Genomic DNA, 14,612 nt, shown 5'->3' with positions numbered 1-14,612 from the left:
GGTATGGAGGGAAAGAGACTGAAAAGATGGAGCACTGCTTAAATTAACTGAAGTTTAAATAGAGGCTTTTTAGGGCATTGAAACTATTCTATATGATATTACAATGGTAGATATGTCAAAACCCACAAAATGTACAGCATCAAGAGTGAACCCTAATGTAAACTGTGAACTTTGGGTGAAAATGATCTGTCAATGTAGGTTTATCAATTGTAACAAAGATACCACTCTGGAGCAGGATATTGATAGTGGGGAGGCTGTGTGTGTTGTGTGGGTACAGCTGGGGGTACATGGAAACTCTGTGCTTTCTGTTCTACTTTTCTATAAACCTAAAACTGCTTTTAAAAATAAATTCTTTTTTTAAAAAGAAGCTTTTTTCTCTACATCATTACTCAAAGTGTGCAATGGCATTGTAAACACAATCTGGAGCTTATTGATACAGATTCATCAGCCCCACCTATTGAACCAGATTCTCTGGAATATGTGTTTGAACAAGTATTCCACCCTCCAGGTGATTCTAAGGTAAAAAATTTTGAGAAGTGCTATCCTAGAACAGTACTTTACAAACCTTAATATGCAAGAATGACTGTTACCTTGTTAAAATGAAGATTCTTCTGATTCAGTAGATCTTGGATGAGGCCAAGTGATGCCCAGAGGCTGCTGGTCCAAGGATTATCCTCTGAGTAGCAAGGCTACAGCAAAGCAATGGAGTAAAGCCTTCTCTTCCTGCTCCATTCCCCTTTTTCCTTCCTTCTACCCTCAAGCACAGACACCCTACAATATGCCTCAAAAGTAAAGTACCATGTACCGTGGGAGGAGGAAATGAAGCTGTCCACCCTGGATGCCGGCAATAAGAGGGTCCACTGTCTATAATAAATTTTAAAACAATCAGAAAACTGGCTAAAATGGATTTCTACTTTTTGTCACCACGTGTCATCAATCCTAAACAACATCGGGGTAAAATATTCCTTCCCACCAGGAGTTCATGTCTCAGCTACACTACTCAATCCTGCTCCTTGTTATATGTTCTTTCTACAATGGGGATTACAGATCTGGAGAAATGGAGCCACACAAACTCAGAAAGCTTGACATCTCCTAATCTCAGTGAAGCCAGGTTTCTCCTTCTACCAGAATAGGTCTCTTAAACATTTACTTTGTCCACTTTCTCAATAACTTGCAAAAAAAAATGTATATTAAGAAAATTGTTAATGTTGTGCATTTGTCGGATATGAATAAAAAAATCTCAGTTCTAACCAGAGATAATTCTCAACCTAGCTCCAAAACCAGCAATTATTTAAACTGTAGGGGACTAAAGGAGAAGTAGGAAGATGCAAAAGCAGAGAACAAAATGAAACTTCCTAGAAAGGCTTTGGTTGAAGCATATCTGTACCACCCTTAAAGGGTCAAATGATAAACATCCCTTCCAAAAAAAGACTGTCCAGCATTTCTCAAAGTGTGACTCTTTACACCTGCATCACATGCGGATTCCAGAGTCCCATCCTCCTGAATCTGAATCAGTAAGCATGAGACCACAGAAATCTAAATTACTAACAAGCATCTCAGAAAAGTCACATGCCCAAAATATTTGTAAAACACCGATTTTGATTAAAGCTGAGCTCCTGGAAATCCCATGTTACAACATAATATCTCTCTTTTCAACCACCTGGAATAACAAAGTTTGAGTCTTGGATGATGGAATAAAAAAGAAGTCCCAGCTGTCCTGCCAGGAACTCAACATACCAGTGTCCTTCCCCAGGAAGTCCCAGCTGACCAAGAAGGGTTCAGATCATTCTGGGAGAAGCTGTTACTGAATTGCACCCAGGTGAGATATAATCAACTGTGGTAAGAAATCACACACACACACACACACACACACACACACACACACACACCCTAAGAATCTGTTCTCCATCTCCTATAACGAAGTCTTTAAAAATGTTTGAAGATATTCTCCCTTAGTAGCGCTCTCAGAAGACACTTCTTTCTTGTGTTGTAAATAGTGGTCCATCTTCTGAACAATTGGGTGGTTTTATCTTTGGAGTAATTGAATTGCTTAACCGGATTTCCTTCTATACATTGATCAGTAAAACATTTAAGGTTCAATCTGTGGCTTATCCACATCAAAAGCCTAGGATTTAAGGGTGTGCTTCTTTTGTGAGTTAGTTTCAGTCCTGGCTCTTTTTACGATCCTGCTCTTTTCTTTTTCTTGACATTTTCACCTACTTCCAATTTGTGCTTTCTGTCATTTATGCGTTCTTGAAAACCACTTCATAATACTTTCTGGAACAAAGCATATTCTAGTGGATAGATGGATAGGAAGATCAATCTCTAAGAACTTCATTTTCCTTGCCTATAAAATGAAAGATTCAGACTAGGTGATCACTAATGTATCTCCTAGGTCTAAGGCCTAAAATTCCATCGTAAGTTTTGATTCAGCAATGAAATCTCCTCTTAAACATATCATATTTCTGATGTGTTATTGGAACATTTTTCTAACCAAGAGCTTAGCCATAAAAGTGAAGAAACATATATTCCAAAAAGCATTTTATATACATATAATGTAATTGCTTTTCATTCCATCTCATTTTAGGACAGTGTTCTATGACTTTATGAAATCAATAGAAAAGCAAAAAAATTACAGTGTCAGTAAAAGAAAAAAATCACCTGCATTTTCATCAACTTTGTCTATCCTTCAGTCTTTCATCCAGTTTTGTTTTGTTTAGTTTTTTAATGTTGTTTCTCTGTCTTTTCCTCTTGCCAATAGATAGGGACATGAGATTTTGATTTGGAGGCAATGGTTACAAAGCTTTCATTTTCAAAATTTAATAATATCAAACACTGTAAATGTATTTAATACCACTGAATTGTACACTTAAAATGGTAAAAATAAATAATTGTGTTTTGTATATTTCACAATTTTTAAAAGGAAAAAAATTAATGATACCCATCACAAAAATGTACTACCTTTAAACTTGATCCTGAACATTAATACTTTCATACTATTCATATTTATCCTTGAGTATATTCAGAAAACTCTAAAATGGTAGAGTTGATTTATAGATTCCAATGTCCTTTCAATACTACTGCTATTTAAAGAAACATAAACAGTAGTTCACTGAACACAGCTATCACAGAATTACCAGGGAGCTATTGTTGTCTCCTAACGAATTTATAGTTTCCTTTCTTTATAACCCTTAACTACTTTGGAAAAATTTTAGAATGTTTGTTTCCTAGGGTATACTTTCACCTAAAAATATTTTTGTGATACTTCCAATAGTGCATCATTCCTGCATCAATATCATAGTAGGTGTTTTTCAGCCCTTCTGTCCAAACATAAGATCCAATCACATTCCCTAATAACATGTCTCCTTTGTTTTCCCTTTAAAAAAACAAAGTTGTATGTATGTGGAGATACAGATGTAGGTAGAGATAGAGATAGCATAAACATAGACACAGAGATAACTGTTACTGCCAAACTGAAAAGCCGATTTGGTCGCGACAAGAAACATCAAAAAGAAAACTTGAAGAGGGGAGAAGTAGGAGAGAATTTAACCTCATTTTTATCAAGACCTGTGTTTTTGTCAAGTGTTTGAAATAGATTGTCTTATTGAATTCTCACCCTCCAACTCCCAAGAAAACCCTAAGGTTTGAGACAAATCAGGGCAAGGCCAAGATGGCCAACTAGAAGCAGCAGCGATCCGAGGCTCCCATCAAAAAGATCCAAAGCAGCATGCGAATCCTGCACGGGCAACCGAGGTATCCAGGCTCTGTCATTAGGACTGGCTAGGTGGCTAGCATGACCCATAGAGAGTAAGGAAGAGCAGTGTGGTGTGGAGGCCCATCTGAGAGCCACATGGTGCAGGGGAGCTCCCACTCCCAGTCAACAGAGGCAGTGAGTGAGTGTGCTACCTAGCTTGGGAAACCATGCTTTTTCCACAGAACTAGGCAACCCACAGATCAGAAGATCCCACTCATGAGCCCATGGCACCAGGGCCTTGGGTCTGAACCACGGAGCCATGCAGATTCTCAACAGCCACTTGGCTAGAATCAGCCTCAGCCAGCCGAGTTCCCAGGGGAAGGGACGGCCATCACCACTGCTGTGGCTGCCTGCTGTCTAAGCCATCTGAGCTCCTTTGGGGAGGGGCGGCAGCCAACACTATAGCTGCAGGGCCTCCCTGCAGGATCTCCAACTCCAGCCAAGGGCTCAGGGACAGAACTCTGATCTCCCTAAGCCTGAGCCCATAGTGGGAGGGATGGCCATGGTCTCTGCAGACCAGCAGATTTAGTCTTTCCTCCTGCTAGCTCTGAGGAATCCAGGCAGCCCAGATGAGTGGGTTTCCCCCAGTGCAGCACACCCCCTCCAGCAAGGGATGGCCAAAGTGCCTTGTTAAATGGGTCCAGCTTCCCGTGCCACCCAACTGGGTAAGACCCCCAAACAAGTGTTCTTACTGGCATCAGGTTGGTGCCCCTTGAGGCCAGAGATCCCAGAGGAAGGAGCAGGCACCCACCTTTGCTGTTCTCCAGCCTCCTCAAGTGACATCTCCAGGTACAGGAACAAACCAGATGAATAGGGCCTGAAGTGAACCCCCAGCAAACTGCAGCAGCCCTACAGAACTGACTATTGAAAGAAAAACAAACAGGGCCGGGCACGGTGGCTCACGCTTGTAATCCCAGCATTTTGGGAGGCCGAGGCAGGCGGATCATGAGGTCAGGAGATCGAGACCACTGTGAAACCCCGTCTCTACTAAAAATACAAAAAAATTAGCCAGGCGTGGTGGCGGGCACCTGTAGTCCCAGCTACTCAGAGAGGCTGAGACAGGAGAATGGCGTGAACCCGGGAGGCGGAGCTTGCAGTGAGCCGAGATTGCGCCACTGCACTCCAGCCTGGACGACAGAGCGAGACTCTGTCTCAAAAAAAAAAAAGAAAAACAAACAAATAGAAAGCAATAACAGCATCAACAAAAAAAGTCCCCAAAAAAACGTCATCCAAGGGTCAGCAGCCTCAAAGATCGAAACCAGACAAACTCATGAAGATGAGAAAGAATCTATGAAAAAATGCTGAAAACCCAAAAGGCCAGAGTGCCTCTTCTTCTCCAAATGATCACAACACCTCTCTAGCAAGGGCACAGAACTGGACAGAGGGTGAGATGGATGAATTGACAGAAGTAGCTTCAGAAGATGTGTAATACAACAAACTTCGCTGAGGTAAAGGAGCATGTTCTAACACAATGCAAAGAAGCTAAGAACCTTGATAAAATGTTTAGAGGAGCTGCTGACTAGAATAACCAGTTTAGAGAGGAACATAAATGACCTGATGGAGCTGAAAAACACAATACGAGAACTTCGTGAAGCATACACAAGTATCAATAGCTGAATCAATCAAGTGCAAGAAATAATATCAGAGATGGAAGATTATCTTGCTGAAGTAAGGCAGGCAGACAAGATTCGAGAAAAAATAATGAAAAGGAACAAATAAAACCTCCAAAAAATATGGGACTATGTAAAAAGACTGAACCTACGACTGATTGGAGTACCTGAAAGAGACAGGGAGAATGGAGCCAAGTTGGAAAACACACTTCACAATATTATCCAGGAGAACTTCCCCAACCTAGCAAGACAAGCCAACATGCAAATTCAGGAAATATAGAGAACACCAATAAGATATTCCACAAGAAGGCCAGGCAAGGTGGCTCACGCCTTTAATACCAGCACTTTTGGAGGCTGAGGCAGGTGAATCATCTGAGGTCAGGAGTTCAAGACTAGCCTGGCCAACATGATGAAACCCTGTCTCTACTAAAAATACAAAAATTAGCCGGGTGTGGTGGTGCATGCCTGTAATCCCAGCTACTCAGGAGGCTGAGGCAGGAGAATTGCTTTAACCCAGGAGGCGGAGGTTGCAATGAGCCAAGATCATGCCACTGCATTCCAGCTGGGCAACAGAGTGAGACTCCATCTCAAAAAAAGAAAAAAAAAAAAGACAATCCACAAGAAGATCAACCCCAAGACATATAATTGCCACATTCTCAAAGGTCAAAATGAAGGAAAAAACGTTAAGCGCAGCCAGAGAGAAAGCCCAGGCCATCTACAAAGGGAAGCCCATCAGACTAAAGGCGGATCTCTCTGCAGAAACCCTATAAGCCAGAAAAGAGTGGGGGCCAATATTCAATGTTCTTAAAGAAAAGAATTTTCAACCCAGATTTTCATGTCTAGCCAAACTAAGCTTCACAAGCAAAGGAGAAATAAAATCCTTTTCAGACAAGCAAATGCTAAGGAAATTCATCACCACCAGGCCTGCCTTGCAAGAGCTTCTGAAGGAAGCATTAAATATGGAAAGGAGAAACCAGTACCAGCCACTGAAAAACACGTGAAAATATAAAGACCAATGACACAATAAAGACATGAAATCAACTAGTATGCAAAATAACCATCTACCATCATAATGACAGGATCAAATTCACACACAATAATATAAATCTAAATACCCCAAAGACACAGATTGGAAAATTAGATAAAGAGTCAAGACCCATTGTTGTGCTGTATTCAAGAGACCCATCTCACATGCAAAGACACACATAGGCTCAAAATAAAGGGATGGAGGAATATTTACCAAGCAAATGGAAAGCAAAAAAAAAAAATTAAAAAAGCAGGGGTTGCAATCCTAGTCTCTGATAAGACAGACTTTAAACCAACAAAGATCAAAAAAGACAAAGAAGGACATTACATCATGGTAAAGGGAACAATTCAACAAGAAGAGCTAACTATCCTAAATATATATGTACCCAATACAGGAGCACCCAGATTCATAAAACAAGTTCTTAGAGACCTACAGGGTGAGACTTAGACTCCCACACAGTAATAGTGGGCAACTTTAACATCCCACTGTCAATATTAAACGGATCAACAAGACAGAAAAGTAACAAGGATATTCAGGACTTGAACTCAGCTCTGGATCAAGTGGACCTAATAGATATCTACAGAACTCTCCATCCAACACAACAGAATATACATTCTTCTCAGTGCCACATGGCACTTACTCTAAAATTGACCACATAATTGAAAGTAAAACACTCCATAGCAAATGCAAAAGAACTGAAATCGTAACAGTCTGTCAGACCACAGTACAATCAAATTAGAACTCAGGATTAAGAAATGTACTCAAAACCACACAACTACATGGACATTGAACAACCTGCTCCTGAATGACTCCTTAGTAAATAATGAAATTAAGGCAGAAATCAAGAAATTCTTTGAAACCAATGAGAACAAAGAGACAATGTACCAGAATCTCTGGGATACAGCTAAAGAAAGACTTACTCCTCTCTCCCTCACACCTTCTTCCTACTTACTGGAACTTTAATTTCATCTTCCTCACTCTAAACTTTTGGTTTCATGACTTTACTTCAGGCCAGATATTTGACCTCTCCTGATATGGCATTTGGACCTGCTCTGTAACATAGTTAGAGACAAATCAGCACAACTCAGACTCATTATCTGCTTTCTGATGACACCCAAATGGTGAACACACACTTGAGTCCACCTGCCATGCTGGTGTCTGAAGCAGGCTTCTTTCTTCATGTGTGAATGCTAACAGAAAGTATCACTCTGGCCCAAACAACAGCCACCCTAATGGCAAAGAAGAACCAGCCCTTCTCTGTACCTGAAAAAAAAAATTCTTGCCTAATGGAATATTTCGGGAAACATCAGAACGAGGAGTAGCAGTCACTGGTCTCCCAGTCCATATCACGGTAAATTCAAGGATAATGAGAAGCTTTGCAGACTTCACTGTGATCCATCCCCAAATGGCCCTGTGCAAATGTACAGAGTAGATGGAGGTTCTTTCTAGGGGACCGGCTACACAAGAAACTCTTTATACACATTATCCAATTCTCCCCTTGGCCTTCTACCTCTCATGGCTGGAAGCCCATGCATCACCATTAATCAATGGCCCCCACCCCTCACTTTATCCTGAGGCCTGCTCATTAGCCCAGTTTTGAAATATAAAGAATGTGAGCACTTTTAAGAACTTTCAACCCATACTTTGAATAAATTTAACTTTCTGTCAAAAGTTACTTTATCAAGTATCGCAATTAGTGATATCATTTCATGTAACTCATGGTTATTAAAAAATCCTTATATTAAAGCAAACATCTGAAACAGAGAAAATATAAAGATACAATACATGGATTTTAAATATATTCAATAGAACAACCTCTTTTACAGTCCTTTTGCAGTCTTTTATTGAAATAATCTTTAATTGATACAGTTTAATTCACTAGTATAATGGCAATTAAAAGTTGTTACAAATAGGAAAGATAGAGCAAGTCACATTGTTACAAATATTTGTTGTTGTCCCTTCTAAAGATTTGTGAAATACAAGGCTGAATACAGTAATTCACTGCCTTTTAAACTGTCACCTGTATATCATGTCCCTTTTAAAATTACAACCTCTCAAGTTTAATGAGTCGTATATCCATTACTGTAAAACTCATGACTCTGATTCCAGGTTAAAGAGTAGTTGATTTACATTTACTTATGTCCCATTAAATTGCTTTTGCTGTGTTCTGTCAGATTTTTTAAAGTGTGTCTTTTACTTAATATATAATTTTACATAGTTAGAAAGAAGAGCCAATTTTTAAACTAAAAGTTCAAGTTCTATGCAGAATTTGCCTTACTCATCTTTATAAGGTTGATGCCTAGTATTGTGCCTAGGATATGGATGGTATCTAATAAATGCTGGTTTGAATTTTTAAAAAATGGCTTTTAACACAATCAATTCCTTCCCATTGCTACAGTAAAGGTTTATTTTTATCATGACGCTCTTTACTAGTCCTGTATGAATTTTACTATAAGTATACATTTTACTAAATGTATTTCTAAATTTTACTATAAGTATATATATATACAGGAAAAACATAGTATATCTAGGATTTGGTACTACCTGTGGTTTCAGGCATCCACTGGGGCCTTAGAACGTATACCTTGGGGACAAGGCAGGAGTATTGTAGAATGGCTTTGTCTGTAGTAAAAATCATTCTCAAAAGCTTATCTTCTGTAACTAGAGCAATAATATTTGAGTAATAATCATAGTCCCATTAAGATAATTCCTATTTTTTATTCCAATTAATTATTTTTGCAATACAAAAATGATGGGTTTTATGAGCAGAGCCCTGATCCACTAATGACAATACTTAGTGTATCAATGAAGAAATTACATATTCATGGAAGTATAAACCAGCTGATGACCATTTCATCCATTCCATGGGTTTCTACATAACTGATGCAAAACAAATTATAGTTGATGTTGTCTTTTAAAGTCACCTGCGGAGATTCCGCTTTCTTGAATAATATTTAGTTCTAGTGACTAATTCCTGAAAATTCTTAAAGTAAAATAATTCCTACCTCTGTGTAATCTGAATTCATTCTAAAATGGTAATCCTTTTTTCTCTTTAGTTTCTAAAAGAGCTTAACTGGTAGAACTCTGAAATTTTACTTATATTCTTCAATATGCACCAAAAAATATTGTAATATGAGGAAGTAAAGTAGCATTTTGTGTGTGTTAGCTTCGAAGGAAGGATATGATGTGTAATTACATCCTCTCTATATCCTTGCATGATCCTATGAGTATGTGATGTTCATATTTATATACAATACTTATATTCTGAGTTGTTTTTCATGGATTCTTCACTTTTAAGATCATTTTCTGAGTGCTTTAAGTGTACTTGTTGGGTAAACTGGTAAAGAGTTGCTAAACCTTTAACTCTGTTGTCATCCGCCAAATACACCAAACTAGAGTTGAAAGGATTTGGAGTGAATCATTCTCAGAACTTCTGCTCCACCAGAATTATTCTCAGAGGTTTTTTTTAAAAAAAAATTTACATCTCTAATTGGACAAAAGTTAGATCACAAGGGTTTTTGTGACAGTCAGAAATTAGAGAATATACCACGATTTCTTTGGAAGCAGTAAGACAGATTATTTCCTGAGGTTAAAGAAACCAACATCCAGAACTGAGCATGGAAGGCAAAGCTGCCTGGGATTTGAAACCAAATTTAGATTAGTAGAGTGTAAAGGAGAAAAGAAAGTTTGTTTGTTTTTTTTTTTTTTTTTTTGAGACAGAGTCTCGCTCTCTCACCCAGGCTGGAGTGCAGTGGCGCAATCTCGGCTCACTGCAAGCTCCGCCTCCCGGGTTCACGCCATTCTCCTGCCTCAGCCTCTCCAAGTAGCTGGGACTACAGGCGCCCGCCACCATGCCCGGCTAATTTTTTGTATTTTTAGTAGAGACGGGGTTTCACCATGGTCTCGATCTCCTGACCTCATGATCCGCCCGCCTCGGGCTCCCAAAGTGCTGGGATTACAAGCGTGAGCCACCGCGCCCAGCCAGAAAGTTTTTAATGTCTGTAATCGAAAGGATGAGTGAAAAGAATGCCAAATATTGCATGAGAAAGAATACCTGTACATACCAGAAACTTTGCTTTAACTCAGCAGGTTTCTTTAAAATACTTAAAGCTTTTGAAATTGATTTAATGTTTACTTAAGTTTTAGCAATTTTTTTAGAAGGCAGCATAATGTTTTGTTGAAAGTAGTCTGTGGTTAATTTTTACCTCAAATTTGCTCCAGTAGGAACATGACACTGAACATGGACAATAATAATTGCTCCAACAAAGGGAAATTAGCCACTAAGGTACAGAAACTGCTAGATAACATATGACTTGGAGATGGCACGTAAGAACTGCAATGACTCCTGTTCACAACAAACCTAATCATTATAAGGGGATAGGTGAGTATGTGTATACATATACATATAAGGAAAGATATATATGTACCTGTATATAAACTTATATATGCATATACATATATTCAGATATAAATACATACCACAGTTAAATGGAGTAAATATCACAAATTGTTCCCATTTTCCATGTTCTATGCTACTATTAGGGTCATTTTTTAAACATTCACAAAAACATGACCAAAAATAATGTGAAAAAGTTTTTATGACACAATCGAAATGACATTGCTAGTCATAAATTTTGACATTGAATTCTACAGTGTTTATGCATCTAAGTTCCCAACCATTACACTTGGATAATCTATTTCTGTATTTGTTTCTGCTGTAAAACCATGTTTTTCTTGATATGGGAATTTAGTAGTTTTTTTTAATGTTTGTCACCTGAACTCATTCCTTCAGATTAAAAAAGTGTCTTTATCTCTTTCATTCTCTTTTGTAAATATTTTACCTTATTTCCTCAAAATCCCAAGAACATTTTGAAGGAGAAAGTAGAGACCATTTGGAAAGTTCTTACTAAATAAGAAATATTTCCTTAGGCCAGGAGCGGTAGCTCACGCTTGTAATCCCAGCACTCTGGGAGGCCGAAGCAGGCGGATCACGAGGTCAGGAGATCGAGACCACGGTGAAACCCCGTCTCTACTAAAAATACAAAAAATCAGCCGGGTGTCGTGGCGGGCGCCTGTAGTCCCAGCTACTCGGAGAGGCTGAGGCAGGAGAATGGCGTGAACCCGGGAGGCAGAGCTTGCAGTGAGCCGAGATTGCGCCACTCCACTCTAGCCTGGGCGACAGAGCGAGACTCCGTCTCAAAAAAAAAAAAGAAATATTTCCTCGAGACAAATTATTTTCTTGTGGCAAAATATTTTCTTGAGGCAAAGTGTTTTCTTGAGGTAGTAAAATAGACCTAAGTATACACCTATAAAGTCACTACAGGTCAACTGCTAAATCCTTTATTCACTCACACAATTTATTTAAGGAGCTTCATAGTATTATTGGATGTGGTATGGACGCAAATTCCTAGAATAAAACTCTATGAAATTTGATAAGGATGATATTAGAGCTTTCCTCTGACAAGATTAGCCACCCTAAACTTTGGTAGATTTGTGGGGGTAAAATACTTTGGGATTTCTCGCGTGTTCTAAAGACAAGACACCAAACTACCAATGATTAAACAATGAATTTCTCACATACCTGAATACTATAATAAAGACAAATCTAGAAACTCTGCTACTAAACTATATGCAACCTGACACCTTTGAAATGTTGTTATTTGCTCTGTATTTTACCCATCTCCTAAAAATAAGCTATTAAAAGAAGCCACATGGTTTATTCATTGGTTCATTATTCCTTAGCCGCCGTGCCCTCCCTGGGATCCTGGGCTACAGTAGAAGACAATGATTGGTCTGTTTACACTATAAAGTCAAAGAGATGCTGGCTTGTGTACAAATTAAGCACCTTCCATGTTTCACAATCCCCAGCTCACTAAACCTCCCCTATCACCAAAACAGTCCACATACCTCCATGATCTGAAAGCTTGTTCTCAGCAAAGACAGAGGTGAGGGAAGAGGCTGAGGTTAAGAATCAGTCTTTTCCCCATTTCACAAACATATCCCCTATGGGGCCTCATATAATGATCTGAATGACTTCTTCTAAGCCTTGGAAATCCTGTGATAAGCTACATGCTCCAATTAACACTGAAAAAGTTCCCTAATGGGTTATGGAGCCTCCAACATCTCAGCATAGATATTATTGCCTAGATTCAAATGTTTCTCCACAGCATTCAACCAACACCAAGACTATGCAAATTCTAAAACACTCAGCTTGATCTATCACAAAAGGAGATTAGAAAATGCTCTCAAATAAAAGACAATGGAATGTTACACAAAGCGCCACAAAGGCATGGTCTCCCAAAAGAGAAGGAAAAGGACAGGTCTGCCTCCAAATCTCTACCCAGTACAATCACAGTATTTCATTGATTTAGTTTATCGGCACACCCGAAGAGTCCATTCATCAGCCAGCCCCTCACTCTAGTCCACCCTCACAAGGCCATTCTGTACACATACACATACCCCATCTGTGTACTCTTACATTTTCTCCAGTGACTTATTCTCTTGTCTCCACTCCAATTATATCACTTCAAATTTCAAACCCATATAGAAGAAGCCCACCAAGAAATCTTCAGAATGTTCCCACCAAAAAATGTCAGAATGTACGGTAACAAACTGACAGAGCAGTTATTCACAAAAACATGTTAGAAGTCAGAGTGGTAAGAATTCTGATCTTAGTTCTCTCTCTAATTTAGACAAAACAGTGTCATTCCGTTTTTTATGTGACTTCAAATAGAGATGTGTGGCAGAGACTACTAGCTCTCCACTTTCTTCATTATTGCCCTGTCACCCATGGCAATAATGTACCGACTAAACAATGGTGTTCCTAGATTCCTCACACTCAGTGACATGAAGAGACTAATTGTACAACATTGAGACATAAGAGGATGTGCCACATGGAGCTACATGAAGATTCCAAAGGGGCACTGACTGAGCTAAGAAGTGCTCCCCTCTTGTCCTCCTCCCCTTTTTTCTATTGCTTAGAACATAAACAAGATGGCACCTGCAGCCATGTTAAACCATGAAGTGAGGATGGAAACCAGGTTCCTAGATGGTGGTGCAGCATCATCGAAGTTCCTGGCTCCCTGATGATGGTGGAGTGGCCACCCTAGCCCTGTATATCATACCTCCAGACATCTTGCCCAGGAGAAAGAAAGACACTCCTACTTTGTCTAAGCCTCTATTGCTTCAGGTTTTCTGTTATATACACCTCAATTTAATCCTATCTGAAACAGTGTTATGCTTCATTTCTGACTTGAAATGATATTAAGCCCCTAAGTGATGACTTATTGATCTATTGCCCAGAGAGATTATATTCACTATAAAAGTATAAAATTATTCAATAAAAGATTGAGTAGTGCTTTCTGCAAAAATCACAGAAGACTGGAGCAGTAACTTTAGACATATGATTTGTAGTTCTTTTTAAACATTGCTAAGAGACATTACAAAAGATACAGACATTCAGAACTCTAGCTCTTCACATGAAATTATTTAAATGAGGCCCAAAGCAGACAGACGTACTATGAGAAAATATGAGCTTAGTTCATTTGTTAATGCATTGTCAGCATCTTCCTCATTATTTAACACCTATATTTTCTCTTCATTTTAATAGTTAACTTTTCCATTTTGATCTCTCCATCCACTATCTACATTTTCTTGTTAGAGGCCTTTTCTGCTAAAATTCTGAAGTGATGTATGAGTCACACAGACCTAACTCTGTTAACTCAGCTATGCCAGGAGAAGGAACACACTGCTCACATACCAATTAGTTTGCCTGGGTTTAAGTCCTGAGCCCCACTCAATAACATTCTTCTCCTAGGCAAAGAGGCATATTGAGATGTCTCTCCATGAAAAGAATGTGATAAAAGCTGAGATTTGAACAGAAAGCAAGAGGCTGAAGAAAAGAAGTAGCTTGTTGGAAAGTGCTTTCATAAATAGGGTTGAATATTATTAATATCTTCAGAAGTACTTCTTGCCTTCTAAATGAGGTCTCCAGTATAACAACAATGAATGGCACCCACCTCTATCTCAGGCCTCTCAAATGTGTGATTGCTTCACACTTTGTCCTTAACATGCAAAACTGGTAATTGAGCTTGGTTTAACTTGAGAAACCTCAGTTGTTGAATTCTGAATACTATAAAACCTGTATCATCTTAGAGAGTTGGAACAAGGGACATGCTTATCACTCTATCAAAAATTTTATTTGCCATTACTTGAGTAATCA

Source organism: Nomascus leucogenys, chromosome 19, assembly GCF_006542625.1.
Source record: "Nomascus leucogenys isolate Asia chromosome 19, Asia_NLE_v1, whole genome shotgun sequence".
Classification (NCBI taxonomy): Eukaryota; Metazoa; Chordata; class Mammalia; order Primates; family Hylobatidae; genus Nomascus; species Nomascus leucogenys.
This window is presented reverse-complemented; position numbering follows the sequence as displayed.